We start from the raw sequence: 18,144 nt of genomic DNA on the forward strand, positions 1-18,144 counted from the left end.
GAGAGGTGGAGAAGGGAGAGGTGGAGAGGGAGAGGGGAGAGGTGGAGAGGGGAGCGGGGAGAGGTGGAGAAGGAGAGTTGAAGGAAAGGGGAGAGGAGAGTTGGAAAAGGGAGAGGTGGAGAAGGAGAGGGGAGAGGTAGAGAAGGAAGGGGAAAAGTGGAGAAAGAGAGGGGAGAGGTGAAGGAGAGGGGAGAGGAGAGGAGAGGTGGAAAGGGAGAGGTGGAGAAGGTGAGGGGAGCGGTGGTGAAGCAGAGGGGAGAGGTGGAGAAGGAGAAGGAGAGGTGGAAGAGAGAAGCTAAATGCTCTAGTAATTTATTCCAATTCAGGAATCATGAGATACTGTAAGACCATCACATCAAATACTGACACCACTCCATATTGTTAGTGCACCATGGTGGAGAAGGAGAGGGAGAAGGAGAGGTGGAGAAGGAGGGGAGGGGTGGGGAAGGAGAGAGGTGGAGAAGGAGAGGGGAGAGGTGGAGAAGGAGAAGGGAGAGGTGGAGAAGGAGAGGGGAGAGGTGGAGAAGGAGAGGGGAAAGGTGGAAGAGAGAAGCTAAATGCTCTAGTAATTTATTCCAAATCAGGAATCATGAGAAACTGTGATACCATCACATCACATACTGAAACCACTCCATATTGTTAGTGCACCATGGTGGGAAAGGGTTATACAGATCAGCCACATAAACTATGCAGAGGCTACAACACTAACAATAACCAACCACCTAGCTGGATACACTCTGTCCTCTTCTCTTGGTCTGCTCAGTGTATGGTGTGCCCCCTAGCAATGAGCTTCAGAGCTTCGCATTTGAGTGACTAGCAAGAGGACTGCCCAGCGTTATCCAATGAGGTTGCAGGGCGGGCCCAACGGCTCAGTGGACACGGCACAGAGAGAGAAATGTGGTGGTGCACAAATGTGACGTAGTACGCAATATTCAGGGACCACTTTTGGGTCAGGAGCACTACTTTCAGAACTACTGGCTGAAAAGCACAAGTACCGGAACATCTCTAAGTATTTAACACCCCATTTTCTTCACCTCCTCCTTCTTCTCTCTCTGTAACTACAGGATGGAGCTGGGCTATACATAGATATATAGCTGCCTGACTGCTGCCCTATCATTATGGGACCAACATAGATATACAGCCCTCCTCCTGCCACAGCTGGGACTGAGGCTGAGAGGCTGTTGTTTTTGTTTTGCTACGCCTCAGTGAATTTTACATTTGTAGGATGTAACACCCACACAGAATAACATCCATCAAGAATTATAGGTATCTAAATTAAGGCAAGAATTGGGAAATCAGACTGAAGTCTATTTGTTCACACGTTAAACTAAACTAAAGTGTATGGTTCTACTCGTGATGTCTGTAGGTTCTACACAGTGCACAGCAGTGGTCTACCGCCGTAAAGGAGAACTCTCTCCTACAGTAGCTTCAATTTCAACTGTGATGTGCTGACTCATGCTTTTTGGTCAGTCAACACAACTAACAAACCATGAAAGACTGATTTGCTGTTGTGCTACAGGTGTGTGCTTGTTGTTGGACCTACCTTGAAGTTGGGCTGAGCGAAGCAGCGTGCCACATGGATCAGGCGGCGAGGGGACCGGAGACCCTGATGGTGGTCCGGAACTCTGAGATGATGGCATCAGACGGGAGGGCACGGGCAGGTTGGCGTCCGGGTCACCCGTAGCGTTGTTGATATCGATGTGGAAGTACGACACGTTCAGCTTCCGCATATTCTGTTGGAGGAGAGGAGTATAACAGTTAGGATCAGGTGTGTATGATGTCTGATCAGTGTGTGTTCGTGTATCTTCCCATCCGTATATTCCCTCATCTATTCCAGTCAGAATTGCATCGTGTCTGATCACTAACACAAGCCCTCTATAAACATTCTCCTGAGATATTCTCTACAGACCTGTTACCCCTGTGTCGAACCATGGACAGGAAACAGCTGCCTTCCAGACCAGATAGAGGAGTGTGTGTGTATGTGTGTGTGTTGTGTTGTGTTGTGTTGTGTTGTGTTGTGTTGTGTTGTGTTGTGTTGTGTTGTGTTGTGTTGTGTTGTGTTGTGTTGTGTTGTGTTGTGTTGTGTGTGTGTAAGCATTTAATTACAAAATGGCTGATTTTATTGATCTGGCACCATAAAAAGTCGACAGATCACCCCCAGAACATCCATAATCCCTCCATCCATCCCTCCCCCCTCATCCCTCCTTGTTTGTCCCTGGTGAGATAAATACAGTTGAAGTCGGAAGTTTACATACACTTAGATTGGTGTCATTAAAACCCGTTTTTCAACCACTCCACTAATTTCTTGTTAACAAACTATAGTTTTGGCAAGTCTGTTAGGATATCTACTTTGTGCAAGACACAAGTAATTTTTCCAACAATTGCTTACATACAGAATATTTCACTTATAATTCACTGTATCACAATTCCAGTGGGTCAGAAGTTTACATTCACTAAGATTACTGTGCCTTTAAACAGCTTGGAAAATTCCAGAAAATGATGTCATGGATTTAAAAGCTTCTGAGTCAATTGGAGGTGTACCTGTGGATGTATTTCAAGGCCAACCTTCAAACTCAGTGTCTCTTTGCTTGACATCATAGGAAAATAAAAGGAAACGCCTGAAGGCACCACTTTCATCTGTACAAACAATAGTACGCAAGTATAAACACCAGGCGACCACACAGCCGTCATACCGCTCAGGAAGGAGACGCGTTCTGTCTCCTAGAGATGAACGCACTTTGGTGCGAAAAGTGCAAATAAATCCCAGAACAACAGCAAAGAACCTTGTGAAGATGCTGGAGGAAACAGGTACAAAAGTATCTATATCCACAGTAAAATGAGTCCTGTAACGACATAACCTGAAAGGCCGCTCAGCAAGGAAGAAGCCATTGCTCCAAAACTGCCATAAAAAGTCAGACTACGGTTTGCAACTGCACATGGGGACAAAGATCGTACTTTTTTGAGAAATGTCCTCCGGTCTAATGAAACAAAAATATAACTGTTTGGCCATAATGACCATCGTTATGTTTGGAGAAAAACGGGGGAGGCTTGCAAGCCGAAGAACACCATCCCAACCGTGAAGCAAGGGGGTGGCAGCATCATGTTGTGGGGGTGCTTTGCTGCAGGAGAGACTGGTGCACTTCACAAATAGATGGCATCATGAGAAGGAAAATGATTTGGATATATTAAAACAACATCTCAAGACATCAGTCAGGAAGTTTAAAGCTTGGTCACAAATGGGTCTTCAAAATGGACAATGACCCGAAGCATATTTCCCAAGTTGTGGCAAAATGGCTTAAGGACAACAAAGTCAAGGTATTGAAGTGGCCATCACAAAGCCGTGACCTCAATCCTATAGAAAATGTGTGGGCAGAACTGAAAAAGAATGTGCGGGCAAGGAGGCCTGCAAACATGACTCAGCTACACCAGCTCTGTCAGGAGGAATGGGCCAAAATTCACCCAACTTATTGTGGAAAGCTTGTGGAAGGCTACCCAAAACATTTGACCCAAGTTAAACAATTTAAAGGCAATGCTACCAAATACTAATTGAGTGGATGTAAACTTCTGACCCACTAGGAATGTGATGATAGAAATAAACCATTTTCTTTACTATCATTCTAAAATTTCACACTCTGAAAATAAAGTGGTGATCCTAACTGACCTAAGACAGGGAATTTCTCATAAGATTAAATGTCCGGAATTGTGAAAAACTGAGTTTAAATGTATTCGGCTCAGGTGTATGTAAACTTCCGACTTCAACTGTATATACAACAGCTCTTTAAGCCCGTGTTTAGCTGAGGGCGCCATATGATGTACGAAGAGCAACGAGCATTTTGGAAAGATAAACTGTTTAAGGGAAAGAGGAGTCTGCTTATGGCTTTATGGCAATAACATTTCATTTGAGGTTTTTTTTGGGCCAAAAGAGTTAGATGCTAGGCCCCAGGAGGCTCAGATAAGCTCAGGCTCAGAGAGAAACTCCTCTGGCTCTGGACTGACGCAGTGTGCTGAATAATAACACATTAACAGGCGACGTGTACTCAATTTTGGGGCTATATTAATAGGCTGTGAACACATTTTAAGGGAGGTGACATAAAATACATGCTCTGAGGATGTGGACATACCATATAAATAGAATGAATAAAACGGGTTTAGAATTTATAACCTGGGCAATTTGGCTGGGAAACTCATGGGTACACTCATGCCTGGTATTGTGATGTAGTAATTTCCATGGTAATGTAAAATGTGAATTCTATGATGTTAACTGAGGCGCGTTCAACACGGTGAACGTTGCTAACATTAGTTTCCTAATTGTTAGTTTCCTAACGTTAGCAAACAAGTGTGTGGCAAACTTTGAAAAAAAAACAACAACAACAGCCCGAAAAGGTTGCGAGCGGTGAACAGAAAATGGTTTTCACTGGGATTGGATTCAAGGAAGTCGATATTGTTTACAAATGTATTGAAGAGCTAAATGATGTGGCTCATGCAATGGAATGCATTTGTTGTAATGTCAGTTGAGTTAAATCAACAAATCACAGCACATATCGATGGGTACACATTCCTGCTTTTACTTCTTGCTTTGTTCCTATGGGTACTTGCAATCGCACCCAATCCAATCATTATGCCATAATTTACTTGAATGGGGATGCACATTCTATTCATTTTATTTATATAAAACATACACTGCAGAGGCCAAACAATCTCAATGCACTACGTTAGAATAATGTACTAGTCTCGGGGTAAAATCTGGGGATATTTGGGTGTTTATTGGGGAGAGGCTAGGGGTTATCTATGTCAGTAATGTCCTTGATGTGTGTGTGTGTGTGTGTGTGTGTGTGTGTGTGTGTGTGTGTGTGTGTGTGTGTGTGTGTGTGTGTGTGTGTGTGTGTGTGTGTGTGTGTGTGTGTGTGTGTGTGTGTGTGTGTGTGTGTGTGTGTGTGTGTGTGTGTGTGTGTGTGTGTGTGTGTGTGTGTGTGTGTGTGTGTGTGTGTGTAATCCTGCCTGTGTCTAATGGGCTCTGTGGAGTGGAACAGGGAGGGGGCTTAATGCGTCTGCTTAGCTGCCCAGTGGAACGCCTGTCAGCAGAGACAGATTAGGATCAGAGAGGAGTCTGAGGAGAAGCTTCTTCAATAATGACTTTCAGAGGCTCTCTGCCCTCCGAAAGGTGCATGTGTCTGTGTTTGTGAAGCATCCCGGCTCCTTAAATTGAATCATCTCTGAGAGCAGAGCAAAGAGTCTGAATATGACTGACTGTCTGGAACGTCTCATAGATAATAGAATCATTAATAAATCATTTCAATAATTGCCTTGCTAAAATATTAGAATGCTTGATAAATTCTCAGCTAAGATCTTTCTTATCTTTAAAATGTAATTTAAATGTACATCAGTCTGGCTTTAGACCAGATCATAGCGCTACCTCTGCTGCATCCCTAGCTATAAAATATCTGGTTAACTGTATGGATTAAAGGCAACATTGTGCTGCCCTCTTCATTGCCCTGTCAAAGGCTTTCCATACTGATAATTCAGAGGCTTTCCTCAATTGACCTGGACCAGGCTGCATGTAAATTATTTAAATATTACTTGACAGATAGAACTCAATGTGTATCTACTGATGTTGTTAAATCAGCTTTGCTGTACATTACGAAAGGTGTCCATTCTTGGTCCTGTACTTTTTACTGTTTACAGGACCGGTGTCCCGTCCACGGGACGGTTGAGCTAACGTAGGCTAATGCAATTAGCATGAAGTTGTAAGTAACAAGAACATTTCCCAGGACATAGACATATCTGATAATGGCAGAAAGCTTAAATTCTTGTTAATCTAACTGCACTGTCCAAATTACATTAGCTATTACAGTGAAATAATACCATGCTATTGTTTGAGGAGAGTGCACAGTTATGAACTTGAAAAGTTATTAATAAACAAATTAGGCACGTTTGGACAGTCTTGATACAAAATGTTGGTTCATTGGAACAGTCTAAAACTTTGCACATGCACTGCTGCCTTCAATATCTAAAGTGCACCTGGGCTGGAATAATACATTATGGCCTCTCTCTTGCATTTCAAAGGTGATGGTAAAAAAACTAAAAACTTTTGTTTTGTTTTTGTATTATCTTTTACCAGATCTAATGTGTTATATTCTTCTCCAGTCCTTTCACATTTCCACAAACTTCAAAGTGTTTCCTTTCAAAAGGTACCAAGAATATGCATATCCTTGCTTCAGGGCCTGAGCTACAGGCAGTTAGGTTTGGGTATGTCATTTCAGGCAAAAATTTAAAACAAAAGAGGTTTTAACAATATTGACTTGTCTGTAAAAACATTTTTACCTGCGATGATACATTTGTGTGTGCTATTTCCCCCTCGGTTGACCAGGCTCTATCTGGTTGTAATACAGAAACACTTTATTGACCAGAAATTAGTGGTGAATGCAGGTAAAACTAAGTATATGAGGTTCTCTAGAGCACATAAAAATAACTCTGATGATTGCAGCATACTGCTGCAGTTGTGTTTTAAATAGCATATTGATGAGTTAATTAAGACGCTCAGCTTAAAAATGGGCTTCTTCTATAGAAATAGGTCCTGCCTCTCGCTAAATAGTAGAAAACAGATTATTCTGTTAACGTTCCTATCGGTCCTAGACTATGGTGACATCTAGATGTGAAAGCAGCTGCCTCTTCATTAGAGCCGCTAGATGCAGTTTATCATAGCGCACTGCACTTTATTACGGGTGACAGTTTTAGTACTGCATTCTTGACCAGAAAGTTTGTTGGTCCACTTTGATGTCACGTAGGTTGATACATTGCTATGTTTCATTTATAAAACCCTTTTAAAAAAGTTCCCACTGTACCTTACATTAATACTGAACTTTAGACATACAAGTTAGCACACCCGGTCACTGGAAATTCCTGTTGTCTCTTTTATGTTACCTTTATTTAACTAGGCAAGTCAGTTGAGAACACATTCTTATTTTCAATGACGACCTAGGAACAGTGGGTTAAATGGCTTGTTCAGGAGGAGCAGAACGACAGATTTTTACCTTGTCAGCTCGTGGATTTGATCTTGCAACCTTTCGGTTACTCTAATCACTAGGCCACCTGCCGCTCTCTACCGAGTACTGAAAGCTGTTCTACCTTTCTTGGACCTTATTTGTGGAACAATCTTCAAAATGAAATTCGGCTTGTCACCAAAAGCACTCACAAACTTCTACAGATGCACAATCGAGAGCATCCTGGCGGGCTGTATCACCGCCTGGTACGGTAACTGCTATATACCACAACCGTAAGGCTCTCCAGAGGATAGTGCACAACATTTAAGTCATTTAAACGCATCACCGGGGGCAAACTACCTGCCCTCCAGGACACCTACACCACCGATGACACAGGAAGGCCATAAAGATCATCAAGGACAACAACCACCCAAGCCACTGCCTGTTCACCCCGCTATCATCCGGAAGGCGAGGTCAGTACAGGTGCATCAAAGCTGGGACCGAGAAACTGAAAAACAGCTTCTATCTCAAGGCCATCAGACTGTTAAACAGCCACCACTAAAATTGAGTGGCTGCTGCCAACACATTGACTCAACTCCAGCCACTTTAATAATGGGAATTGATGGGAAATGATGTAAAATATATCACTAGCCACTTTAAACAATGTTACCTAATATAATGTTGACATACCCTACATTATTCATCTCATATGTATACGTATATACTGTACCCTATATCATCTACTGCATCTTTATGTAATATATGTATCACTAGCGCCGTTAACTATGCCACTTTGTTTACATACTCATCTCATATGTATATACTGTACTCGATACCATCTACTGTATCTTGCCTATGCCGCTCTGTACCATCACTCATTCATATCTTTATGTACATATTCTTTATCCCTTTACACTTGTGTCTATAAGGTAGTAGTTTTGGAATTGTTAGATAGATTACTTGTTGGTTTTTACTGCATTGTCGGAACTAGAAGCACAAGCATTTCGCTACACTCTCATTAACATCTGCTAACCATCTGTATGTGACAAATAAAATTAGATTTGATTTGATTTGATTTATAGGACATGTTTTACTTTGGATATAGATACTTTGTACCTTTTTCCTCCAGCATCTTCTCAAGGTCCTTTGCTGTTGTTCTGGGATTAACTTGCACTTTTTGAACCAAAGTCCGATCATCTCTAGGAGACAGAACGCGTCTCCTTCCTTAAAACCGTATAAAGGCTGCATGGTCCCATGGCATTTAGACTTGCATACTATTGTTTGTACAGATGAACGTGGTGCCTCCAGACGTTTGGAAATTGCCCCCAAGGATGAACCAGAATTGTCTACAATTTTTTTCTGAGGTCTTAACTGATTTCTTTGGATTTTTCCATGATGTCAAGCAAAGAGGCACTGAGTTTGAAGGTAGGCCTTGAAATACATCCACAGGTACACTTCCAATTGACTCAAATGTCAATTAGCCTATCAGAATCTTCTAAAGCCATCTTCCATCTTCTAAAGCCATGACATCATTTTCTGGAATTTTCCAATCTGTTTAAAGGCACAGTCATGTAAACTTCTGACCCACTGGAATTGATATACAGTGAATTATAAGTGAAATAATCTGTCTGTAAACAATTATTGGAAAAAGGACTTGTGTCATGGACAAATTAGATGTCCTAAACGACTTGCCAAGACTATAGTTTGTTTGCAAGAAGTTTGTGGAGTGGTTGAAAAACTAGTTTTTACCCATCCCTTTAGCGGAATCATTTTCATCAACACCACTGAATTGTAGCGCGCCAAATTCAAATGACTAAAAATATAAAATGTTCATGAAATCAAAAGTGCAATATAGCAAAATACAGCTTAGCTTGTTGTTAATCCACGTGGCATGTCAGATTTCAATACAAAGCATATCAACCGTTTATGTAAGAACATCTCTCTCAGTAGACAAAATATTACAAACACTAGCAGCTTGGTCACGAAAGTCAGAAAAGCAATAGATTAAATTGCTTACCTATGATGATCTTCAGATGTTTCCACTCACGAGACTCCCAGTTACACAATAAATGTTCCTTATGTTCCATAAAGATTATTTTTATATCCAAAATACCTCCATTTGTTTGGCGCGTTATGTTCAGAAATCCACAGGCCCGAGCGGTCACGACAATTCCAATAGTATCCATAATGTCCACAGAAACATGTAAAAGTTTTTTATAATAAATCCTCAGATTGTTTTAAAAATATATAATCGATAATATCAACCGGGACTGTCGCTTTTTCAATAGGAGAGGGACAGATAATGGCTGCACAACTCTGTTGCACAAGCAAAACTCTGCGAACACCCAGCTATCCACTGACGCAAAGTTATCTTTCTCGCTAATTTTTCAAAGTAAAAGCCTGAAACTAAGTCTAAAGACTGTTGACACCTTGAGGAAGTCATAGGAAAATGAATCTGTTTGATATCCCTTTAAATGGAGGCAAGGCATCCAATAGAACAGAGAGCTTTCAGGAAAAACAGCACTTCCTGGTTTGATTTTCCTCAGGTTTTCGCCTGCAATATCAGTTCTGTTATACTCACAGACAATATTTTGACAGTTTTGGAAACTTTAGAGTGTTATCCTAATCTGACAATTATATGCATATTCTAGTTTCTGAGCCTGAGAAATAGGCAGTTTCAAATGGGCACGTTTTTTTTGTTGCCAAAAACGAAAATCCTGCCCCCTACACTCAAGAAGTTAATGACTCCAACCTAAGTGTATGTAAACTTCAGACTTAAACTGTAATAGGCTTTTTTAGAGTTTACACTTCCTCTTCCAAATATAATGTTGGGAGGTCAAAATAATTGAAAACGACCTACCAAATGTATTCATTTTAAATGTTGATTACTTGTCCTCTATTATCATTCACCTGATGATAAGACGAGTCGCCAGTTTCCCTCGGAAGGGGTCCCTGGGTCGCCAGTTTGCCTCGGTGGGGGTTCCTGGATCGCCATTTTGCCTCGCCTGGGGTCCCTGGGTCACCACAATCCTGTCACGGCGCTTTGAGGACAATTCCTTCGACCTCATGGCTTGGTTCTCGCTCTGACATGCACTGTCAACTGTGGGACCGTATACAGACATGTGTGTGCCAATTCTAGAAAAACTTAACAAAATGTGGAAAAGTCAAGGTGTCTAAATACTTTCTGAATGCACTAGAGAGAGAGAGAGAGAGAGAGAGAGAGAGAGAGAGAGAGAGAGAGAGAGAGAGAGAGAGAGACACACACACACACACACACACACACACACACACACACACACACACACACACACACACACACACACACACACACACACACACACACACACACACACACACACACACACACACACACACACACACACACACACACACACACACACACACACACACACCAGGGTACCAATCAGTCCGAGTACACAGCAATGTCACGAGCCAATTCTCCCCGGGTGACATTCTGGTCTCCATGGATTCTGGTCTCCTCCCCTTCCTCTGGTCTCCACGGATACCAGGTCATGTAACCGAGGGAAGCACATCGTACACTGATATGGGCTCAGTGGACTTCTACCAAAATGCTTTCATCCATCCCCATTAATCTAATCTACCTAATCTAAACCCAATCTCTATCTAATCTATATCCCATCTCTATCTAATCCAGAGCCCATCGATCAAATCTATAACCCATCTATCTAATCTATAACCCATCTATCTAATATATATCCCATCTCTATCTAATATATAATCCATTATTGTAATCTATAACCCATTTATCTAATCTATACCCCATCTCTATGTCATCTATACCCGATATCTCTAATCTATCTTCAATCTACCTAATCAACATCCCATCTCTTTCTAATCTATTCCCCATCTATATAATCTATACCCCAACAATCTAACCTATATCACACTTCTATCTAATCTATAGCCCATCTCCATCTAATCTATATCCCATCTAAATCTAATCTATATCACACCTCTATCTAATCTAGACCCCATCTATCTAATCCAAACACAATCTCTATTTAATCTATTTAATCTATACCCCATCTGTCTAATCTACACCCCATCTCTAGCTAATCTATACCCCGTCTCTATCTAATCTATATCCCATATCATACTTCCGGCGCCGACAGAGATGGCCGCCTCGCTTCGCGTTCCTAGGAAACTATGCAGTTTTTTGTTTTTTACGTGTTATTTCTTACATTAGTACCCCAGGTCATCTTAGGTTTCATTACATACAGTTGAGAAGAACTACTGAATATAAGATCAGCGTCAACTCACCATCAGTACGACCAAGAATATGTTTTCCGCGACGCGGATCCTGTGTTCTGCCTTACAAACAGGACAACGGAATGGATCGCATACAGCGACCCAAGAAAACGACTCCGAAAAAGAGGGAAACGAGGCGGTCTTCTGGTCAGACTCCGAAAAAGGGCACATCGCGCACCTCTTGACAACAAGGTTGACGAAATCCGAGCAAGGGTGGCATTCCAGAGGGACATCAGAGACTGCAACGTCCTATGCTTCACAGAAACATGGCTCACTGGGAAGAGGCTATCCGATGCGGTGCAGCCAACGGGTTTCTCCACGCATCGCGCCGACAGAAGCAAACATCTTTCTGGTAAGAAGAGTGGCGGGGGCGTATGCCTCATGACTAACGAGACATGGTGTGATCAAGGAAACATACAGGAACTCAAATCCTTCTGTTCACCTGATTTAGAATTCCTCACAATCAAATGTAGACCGCATTATCTTCCAAGAGAATTTTCGATTATAATCACAGCCGTATATATCCCCCCCAAGCAGACACATCGATGGCTCTGAACGAACTTTATTTAACTCTTTGCAAACTGGAAACCACTTATCCGGAGGCTGCATTCATTGTAGCTGGGGATTTTAACAAAGCTAATCTGAAAACAAGACTCCCTAAATTTTATCAGCATATCGATTGCGCAACCAGGGTTGGTAAAACCTTGGATCATTGTTACTCTAACTTCCGCGACGCATATAAGGCCCTGCCCCGCCCCCCTTTCGGAAAAGCTGACCACGACTCCATTTTGCTGATCCCTGCCTACAGGCAGAAACTAAAACAAGAGGCTCCCACGCTGAGGTCTGTCCAACGCTGGTCAGACCAAGCTGACTCCACACTCCAAGACTGCTTCCATCACGTGGACTGGGACATGTTTCGTATTGCGTCAGATAAAAATATTGACGAATACGCTGATTCGGTGTGCGAGTTCATTAGAACGTGCGTCGAAGATGTCGTTCCCATAGCAACGATAAAATCATTCCCTAACCAGAAACCGTGGATTGATGGCAGCATTCGCGTGAAACTGAAAGCGCGAACCACTGCTTTTAATCAGGGCAAGGTGTCTGGTAACATGTCCGAATATAAACAATGCAGCTATTCCCTCCGCAAGGCTATTAAACAAGCTAAGCGTCAGTACAGAGACAAAGTGGAATCTCAATTCAATGGCTCAGACACAAGAGGCATGTGGCAGGGTCTACAGTCAATCACGGACTACAAGAAGAAACCCAGCCCAGTCACGGACCAGGATGTCTTGCTCCCAGGCAGACTAAATAACTTTTTTGCCCGCTTTGAGGACAATACAGTGCCACTGACACGGCCTGCAACGAAAACATGCAGTCTCTCATTCACAGCAGCCGAGGTGAGTAAGACATTTAAACGTGTTAACCCTCGCAAGGCTGCAGGCCCAGACGGCATCCCCAGCCGCGCCCTCAGAGCATGCGCAGACCAGCTGGCCGGTGTGTTTACGGACATATTCAATCAATCCCTATACCAGTCTACTGTTCCCACATGCTTCAAGAGGGCCACCATTGTTCCTGTTCCCAAGAAAGCTAATATAACTGAGCTAAACGACTACCGCCCCGTAGCACTTACTTCCGTCATCATGAAGTGCTTTGAGAGACTAGTCAAGGACCATATCACCTCCACCCTACCTGACACCCTAGACCCACTCCAATTTGCTTACCGCCCAAATAGGTCCACAGACGATGCAATCTCAACCACACTGCACACTGCCCTAACCCACCTGGACAAGAGGAATACCTATGTGAGAATGATTGTGGACTTCAGGAAACAGCAGAGGGAACACCCCCCTATCCACATCGATGGAACAGTAGTGGAGAGGGTAGCAAGTTTTAAGTTCCTCGGCATGCACATCACAGACAAACTGAATTGGTCCACTCACACTGACAGTGTCATGAAGAAGGCGCAGCAGCTCCTCTTCAACCTCAGGAGGCTGAAGAAATTCGGCTTGTCACCAAAAGCACTCACAAACTTCTACAGATGCACAATCGAGAGCATCCTGGCGGGCTGTATCACCGCCTGGTACGGCAACTTCTCCGCCCTCAACCGTAAGGCTCTCCAGAGGGTAGTGAGGTCTGCACAACGCATCACCGGGGGCAAACTACCTGCCCTCCAGGACACCTACACCACCCGATGTTACAGGAAGGCCATAAAGATCATCAAGGACATCAACCACCCGAACCACTGCCTGTTCACCCCGCTATCATCCAGAAGGCGAGGTCAGTACAGGTGCATCAAAGCTGGGACCGAGAGACTGAAAAACAGCTTCTATCTCAAGGCCATCAGACTGTTAAACAGCCACCACTAAAATTGAGTGGCTGCTGCCAACACACTGACTCAACTCCAGCCACTTTAATAATGGGAATTGATGGGAAATGATGTAAAATATATCACTAGCCACTTTAAACAATGCTACCTAATATAATGTTGACATACCCTACATTATTCATCTCATATGCATACGTATATACTGTACTCTACATCACCGACTGCATCCTTATGTAATACATGTATCACTAGCCACTTTAACTATGCCACTTTGTTTACTTTGTCTACATACTCATCTCATATGTATATACTGTACTCGATACCATCTACTGTATGCTGCTCTGTACCATCACTCATTCATATATCCTTATGTACATATTCATTATCCCCTTACACTGTGTATAAGACAGTAGTTTTGGAATTGTTAGTTAGATTACTTGTTGGTTATCACTGCATTGTCGGAACTAGAAGCACAAGCATTTCGCTACACTCGCATTAACATCTGCTAACCATGTGTATGTGACAAATAAAATTTGATTTGATTTGACCTAATCTATATCCCATCTCAATCTGATCTATAATACATCTATCTAATCTATATCCCATCTATCTAACTTTATCCCATCTATTTAATCTATATCCCAATGTCTAATCTATATGCCATCTATCTAATCTATATCCCATCTATTTAATCTATATCCCATTATCTAATCTATACCCCAACTCTATATCTCGGCTGGGGTCCAGGGGTCATAAATTTTCCTCGGCGGGGGTCCCTGGGTCGCCAGATTACCTCGGCTTGGGATCCTGGGCATGACATTTAGGGGTCTCGGAGGAACATCTTCACATTTAATTAGCCTCCTTGAAATCCTTGAAACCTCTTTCTTTGACAGACAGACTGCTTCAAATTCTCTTATCTACGTGTCCTTGGCCAGGGTTGGGTGTGGAGGAGGCGTGTGTGTGTGCCTGCACATGTCTCAATGTGTATATGTGTATGTGTATGTCTCAGGTTTGAGGATGCTTGTCTATCTGTGCTATCTACAGAGTCTCAGGTTGATACGGTTGAGGTGTAACATGAATTCAGCCAGGCCGATGAGAGCCAGCTGAACATTTTCATGAAGGTCCAGAGAAGGAGTGTATGTGTGTGTTCCAGACAGTACCTGGTGGGGACAGGGGGTTAGAGTCAGAGAGGTAGTGTGTGTGTTCCAGACAGTACCTGGTGGGGATAGGGGGGTTAGAGTCAGAGAGGTAGTGTGTGTGTTCCAGACAGCACCTGGTGGGGACAGGGGGTTAGAGTCAGAGAGGTAGTGTGTGCGTTCCAGACAGTTCCTGGTGGGGAGAGGGGGGTTAGTCAGAGAGGGAGTGTTTGTGTTCCAGACAGTTCCTGGTGGGGACAGAGGGTGGGAGTCAGAGAGGGAGTGTGTGTGTTCCAGACAGTACCTGGTGGGGACAGGGGGTTAGAGTCAGAGAGGGAAGGTGTGTGTTCCAGACAGTACCTGGTGGCCTGTGTGCTGCTGGACTGAACTGTAGCCAGATGGTCTTTGTGTGTGTGTGTGTGTGTGTGTGTGTGTGTGTGTGTGTGTGTGTGTGTGTGTGTGTGTGTGTGTGTGTGTGTGTGTGTGTGTGTGTGTGTGTGTGTGTGTGTGTGTGTGTGTGTGTGTGTGTGTGTGTGTGTGTGTGTGTGTGTCCATGCATATGTTCCAGTACCTGGTGGCTGGCCTGTGTGCCCCTGGCCTGTACAGTAGCCAGACGATCGTAGTAGCGTGAGATGGGGTTATCTTGCTTGATGCCCTTCTTGGACAAGCGCGGCTTATAGATCTCAACTAGAGACAGAGAGGATGAGATGTCCTCTACCAGACGCATCTGAGCAGACAGCTACCACCCTGGGGACTGGAGGGAGGGAGGGAGATGGGGGTAGGGAGGGCTGGAGGGAGAGTAAGCACAATTGAATAACATGGTAAACTGATTACACACCTCAATACATTGTATACAACCTAACCTTGGTGGACTAGTGGGAGAGGGAGCTAGAGCTACAGCAGTAAGACAACTCAATAGAACAGCTAGACCTTCATTTTTAGAGACATATCAATAAGGTTAACTATCCAACAGGTCTACCTATCAAGCCTAACTTCAGATTTCTCAATACAGTACAAGAGGTTTTAGTGCTCCTGTCGGCCATGATGTAACAGTAGAGTTGATTCCCACACACCTAGTTTTCATTCCCTCATTAGGTGTTGTGTATTTAACCCTCTGTTCCCCCCATGTCTTTGTGCGGAATTGTTTGTTGTAAGTGCTTGTTGTCTGGTGTGCTACAGGTTTTGTATCCATACGTTGTTATTCTGGATGCCGGTTTTGTATATTAAACTGTTTCGGTTATTACCCAGTACTGCTCTCCTGCGTCTGACTTCTCTGCCACCAGTTACACACCCCTTACAATATCCCATCTATCTAACCTATATCCCATCTATCTAACCTATATCCCATCTATCTAACCTATATCCCATCTATCTAACCTATATCCCATCTATCTAACCTATATCCCATCTATCTAACCTATATCCCATCTATCTAACCTATATCCCATCTATCTAACCTATATCCCATCTCTATCTAACCTACATCCCATCTTTATCTAACCTGTATTCCATCTTTATATAACCTATATCCCATCTCTATCTAACCTATATCTCATCTCTATGTAATCTATATCCCATTTATATTGAACCTATATAGCATTTCTATCTAACCTATATACCAAGTCTATCTATTCTATATCCCATTTCTATCTAACCTATATACCAAGTCTATCTATTCTATATCCCATTTCTATCTAATCTATATCCCATCTCTATCTAATCTATACCCCATCTATCTAATCTATATCCCATCTATCTAATCTATATCCCATTCATTTAATCGGTATCCCATCTTTCTAATCTATACCCCATCTATGTAATCTATATTCAATATATATAAACTGTAGCCCCATCTATCTAATCTATACTGCATCTATCTAATCTATATCCCATTAATTTAATCTGTATCCCATCTTTCTAATCTATTCCATATCCTATATATTCTATATTCCATCTAACTAATCTATACCACAATCTATAAAATCTATACCCCATCTATCTAATCTATATTTAATCTATCTAATCTATACCCCATCTATCTAATCTATATTTAATCTATCTAATCTATACCCCATCTATGTATTCATGTTACCAGATGAAATTGCTGTACAATATGATGCACATTCAGATGTCATAAATCAGCAATTCAGAGCTCTCCCTGTACTATGCTGTGCCTTGATTGTATTACTGTTGATGATATCTGGAAATGTGCATATACACCCTGGCCTATCTACAATTGCTAGCCCCAATTCTGACTTGTGCTCTGATATCTGCTTCACTGATTTCTGCTCTCGTAAAAGCCTGGGTTTTCTGCAAGTTAACATTAGAAGCTTATTGCCTAAAATGGATAAATTGAAAGTGTGGGTTCACAGCTCCAATCCAGATGTGTTGTCCATTACTGAGACGTGGTTAAGGAAGAGTGTTTTGAATACTGATGTTCACCTTTCTGGTTATAACCTTTTTCGGCAAGACAGATCTTCCAATGGTGGTGGATTGGCAACATTTACCAAGGATCACCTTCAGTGCTCGGTTGTCTCCACCAAGTCTGTCCCCAAACAATTTGATTTGCTGGTTTTAAACATTAAACTTTCAAATAGCACTTTGTTGACTGTTGCTGGGTGTTATCGTACTCCATCAGCATCGGCCTGTACCCTACCTGCCCTAAGCTCTCTCCTGGCCCGTTACACTAAGTTTGGATTTGTCCTGCTAGGTGACCTAAACTGGGACATGCTTAAACCACCTGACCAAGTCCTAAAGCAATGGGACTCCCTAAAGCTTTCTCAGATTATTACCAATCCCACAAGGTATGACTCTAAACACATACTATCCTCAATGTTATCCTCACAAATAATCCTGATAGGTACTGTATCAGTCTGGTGTTTTCAGTAAGGACGTTAGTGATCACTGTTTTACAGTCTGTGTTCGTAATGGCTGCTTTGTGAAACGACCTGTCCTGATTTGTCATAAATGCTTGCTAAAAAAACTTTCATGAGCTTCCTTCATGAACTGACATCTGTATAGAACTAGCTTGATCCCCTCTGTCGAAGTCACTTGGTCCTTATTATATATATATATATATATATATATATTTCAGTGGTATTGTTAACAAACACGCCCCATAAAGAAAATGATAATTAAAAACAGGTTCAGCCACTGGTTCGACCGTGATCTTGCAGAGTTACTCCACCTCAATAATTGCATTTGGCTAAAGGCTCTGCACATGCATACTCAGGCTGACTGGCTCTCATTCAGGTAAATGAGAAATATGTGCACTCAGGCTATCCAGAAGGCCAAAGTTAGTTACTTTAAGGAGCAATTCTCTCTCTGTGGGTCTAACCCCAAGAATGTCACGGATCACTCCCAAACTTTCATCACGCACACCTGTCCCCTATTCCCACTGATTAGTATT

This window comes from Oncorhynchus gorbuscha, linkage group LG06, assembly GCF_021184085.1.
Source record: "Oncorhynchus gorbuscha isolate QuinsamMale2020 ecotype Even-year linkage group LG06, OgorEven_v1.0, whole genome shotgun sequence".
Classification (NCBI taxonomy): domain Eukaryota; kingdom Metazoa; phylum Chordata; class Actinopteri; order Salmoniformes; family Salmonidae; genus Oncorhynchus; species Oncorhynchus gorbuscha.